This window comes from Natator depressus, chromosome 13 (assembly GCF_965152275.1).
Source record: "Natator depressus isolate rNatDep1 chromosome 13, rNatDep2.hap1, whole genome shotgun sequence".
Taxonomy (NCBI): domain Eukaryota; kingdom Metazoa; phylum Chordata; order Testudines; family Cheloniidae; genus Natator; species Natator depressus.
In genome coordinates, this window is record NC_134246.1 from 27,685,970 (window position 1) to 27,690,140 (window position 4,171).

The following is a 4,171-nucleotide window of genomic DNA, read 5'->3' on the forward strand; positions in this document are numbered from 1 at the left end:
CCCATTTACGGCCCCGTTGGCTTGACTGGAGCCGCTGTCCCAAATACAGAGGTCAAACTACACCTGTGGGGGCCCACCAGCTACAGACCATCCAATTGCCAGCTGGAGTTGCGCCAGCCCAGTCGTGCATTAAGAGACCTCACGGCGGACTCCACCAATGGGGTTAATCAAGTTGTGGCTACAGTCCCATCCGGACACAGAGTAAGTGGCTGCGCCTAGAGGCATTGGCCGTTTTTTCCCTGTAGTGGTTATTAAGCAATCCACATGCTGTGCATTTAGTATTCAAGAACAAACACGACATGCTCCAAAAGTCCATTTAAAGTCTAATGACCACAGTGTTATCTGCACGGAGATACCAGCCCATACACAAAAGGTAAGAGGCCAACGCGCAAGGAATAGATGGGAGAGAATTGATTGTAATCAATTACAGGCAGCATCTGGGCTTCACAAGAGCAGCAGCAAGGGCCCAATTCTGCTCTCAGCGACAGCTGTTCAACTTCGGTGGGGTAAAGGAACAGGTGTAGCAGATGATTTAAAGTTCTCCCCTTAGGAAGGATTAGTCAATTGCACACATACAAAACGGGAAATGATTGCCTAGGAAGGAGTACTGCAGAAAGGGATTGGGGAGTTATAGTGGATCGCAAGCTAAATATGAGTCAACTGTTGCAAGAAAAGCAAACATCGTTCTGGGATGTATTAGCCGGAGCGTTGGAAGCACACAAGAAGTAATTCTTCTGCTCTACGCAGCACTCATAAGGCCTCAGCTGGAGTATTGTGTCCAGTTCTGGGCAACACACTTTGGGGGAAAATGTGGACAAACTAAGTAGGTCCAGAGGAGAGTGACAAAAATAATTAATCTAGAAAACATGACCTATGTGGAAATATTGAAAAAATTGGTTTTGTTTAGTCTGGAGAAGAAAAGACTGACGGGGGGGATGACATAATAACAGCTGTCAAGTACATAAAAGGTTGTTATAAAAAGGAGGGTGATAAATTGTTCTCCTTATCCACCAATGATAGGACAAGAAGTAATGAGCTTAAATTGCTGTGAAGGAGATTTAGGTTAGACAGTAGGAAACTGTAAGGGGTAGTTAAAACCTGGAACAACTTACCGAGGGAGGTTGTGGAATCTCCGTCACTGGAGGTTTTTAAGAACAGGTTAGACCAGGGGTCGGCAACCTATGGCAAGTGTGCCAAAATCGGCATGCGAGCCGATTTTTAATGGCATGCTGCTGCCTGCCAGGCCGGCAGCGGGCTGAGTGGGGCCGGCGGCTGGGACCCCGGCAGGCAGCAGGGAGCCATTAAAAATCCTGCCCACCCCGGCCCACTCTTCTCCGTCCCCCTCCCCCCCTCCACCCCCCCCACGGGGGCAGGGTGAAGAAGCTTGGTTCTGCCAGCTGCTGCTGCAGGACAGGCAAGTTCCCCCTCCCCTGCCTCTTCCCCCAGAGTGCTGGGGTCCTGCCCCTCTTCCTCTCCTGCCCTGCCACCCATCAGCTGATGGCCCTTGTGAGGGAGGGGGAGAAGCAGAGCCGCAGGGCGCTCGCTGCTCCGGGGAGGAGGCCGAGAAGAGGTGGGGACAGGGCCGTGGGGATGGGGGTGGAATCAGGGCATATCGCATCCAGCCCCCTGCCATGAGCCGCTCTGGGCAGGGGGCTGGGAGCACCCCCACGACCCTAGCCCACACCCCCAGCCCTCTAACCTGACCCCTGCACCCTCCCACACACACACACACACACACAGCCTTCTGCCCTGACCCCTGTACCCCCCACAGCCCTTGCCCTGACTCCTGCACCCCCCACACATACCCAGACCTACACACACACCCCATGTCCTGACTCTTGCACCCACCACATTCCCACTCCCACCCCTCGCACCAAATGGGAGCTCCTGCACCCACCCCCCACCCTCCCACATTCCCACCTGCACCACTTGCATCAAATGGTAGCTGCCCAGGTAAGCACTCCACATCCAAACCTCCTGCCCCAACCCTGAGCCCCTTCCCTCATTCTAGCTCCTGGCCAGACCCTGCACCCCAACCCCCAGCCTGTTCCTTCACCCCCAGCCCTGTGCTCAGTGCACTCCCACCCTCAGCTCAGTGCAGAGAGAGAGAGGAAGAGAATGGGCTAGAACCAGGGAGAAGGTAGGTACCCACTCTGTGTGGCCAGGGCCGGGATCCCAGACCAGCAGCGGGCTAAGCGGGGCCGGCAGCCAGGACTCTGGCTGGCAGGAGCCGGCAGACGGAACCCCAGACCGGCAGCAGGCTGAGCCGCTCAGCCCGCTGCCAGTCTGGGGTCCCGGCTGCCGGCCCCACTCCGCCCGCTGCTGGTCTGGGGTTCTGGCTGCCTGCCCCTTGCCAGCCGGGGTCCCAGCCGCAGGCCCCGCTCAGCCTGCTGCCAGCCTAGGTGAATGGAACCCCAGGCCGGCAACGGGCTGAGCAGGCCGGCGGCATAAGATCAGCATTTTAATTTAATTGTAAATGAAGCTTCTTAAACATTTTGAAAACCTTGTTTACTTTACATACGACAATAGTTTAGTTATATAATCTATAGACTTATAGAGAGAGACCTTCTAAAAAACATTAAAATGTATGACTGGCACACGAAACCTTAAATTAAAGTGAATAAATGAAGACTCGGCACACCACTTCTGACAGGTTGCCGACTCCTGGGTTAGACAAACACCTGTCACTGCTGGTCTAGATAATACTTAGTCCTGCCTCGGTGCAGGGGACTGGACTAGATGACCTCTCGAGGTCACTCCAGGCCTACATTCCTATTATTCTATTATTTATGTCACCGAAAATCAGCTTGGGCATAGGATGTGGAGTCTCTGTTCATTGCACTGGCCTCTAATGGTCGAGTAAACGACGCCAAAGAGAGGGTTCCTGCACGTGGAAGAAAACATGTTCAGATTGCAAGCCTAGCACCAGAGGTGGCCCTCAGAGTGGCTACCTTACCGATTCCATTCTTTCCGTGCCATTTGGGTTCCTAGGCCCATCCCATCACTGCAGTATGCAAGTACTTCCAAAGAGAAATTAAACAAGTCACTAGCATCTGTCCCCTTCGCTCTCTCTGGGCCCGAGATCCCCCAGCTGTAAAACAGGGATGACCATGACTCTCCCCAGTGGGTTGTGAGCTTGACTAGCTCTTGTAAAGCACTTGGAGAGTCTCAGATGAAGGTGCTCTATACATGCAATGATTTACATTAGCTGTGTATTAATCATAGTAAATTGTGAGCCACGGCTGCTCCCTGGTGCAAAATCAATCAAACAACAACTGCCATTTTTCTAACTGGGAAGATTCAGACACAAACAAATACTATGGTTTGGCTGTTTGTTTAAAAAAAATATGCAACTATGCATGCAAATCAGGTGCAGCCATTAGACTCTGGACAAGCTGCTATCCCAACCACCAATGTCACAAGTTTCAGACTTTCTGCAATGGAGGCTGGTGGCATACCAGTCCACCGCTCTTCTCGTCTTCGGCATGGTGTCATGGGTAGGTAAAAGTTACCCTTTAACATATGTTCTGGGCTGGCTCAGTTTACAACCACAGGTAAAGAGCATACTGCATCTGGCTGATAGACAGCACAACCAACTCCCCCACGCTCCCTACCCTGAGCCGCTGCCACTGAATCCCTGTTTTTAAAGGCTCTGTGAAGCTGGAGGGTGAAGTACAGAGAAAGATAATTAGATGAGCAAAGATCAGGATGATTAGTAGTAATACCAGCATTTCAACAAGCAATACAGTAGAACTTTAAAAAGATTAACTTGTATTAAGAGTGCTTTAATATACGCACAGGAGATAAATGACAAAAGAAACAATCCATCTTAATCAGAGGGAGCGGACAGGAGGCTGAGGATAATGAAAGAACAACCCAAGGATGAGCATTATGTCCTGTCCTCATGGGGCTTCTGGGCCAGATTCTGATAACTGTTACCCCAGTGGAACAGTAAGTAACTCCACTGAAGTTCATGGCATTTACATCTGTGTAACAGAGCAGAATCTGTCCATTCGGGCCTGATTCTGCTCTCTTTTACACTGGTGTCAATCAGGACTCAGTCCACTGAAGCTCACGGAGTTACACTGGTATAAAACTGGTGTGAGTGACAGGAGGTCCAGGCCCTGTCATGTTTCGATATATGCCAGGAATTTGTGAGTTTAATACTGTG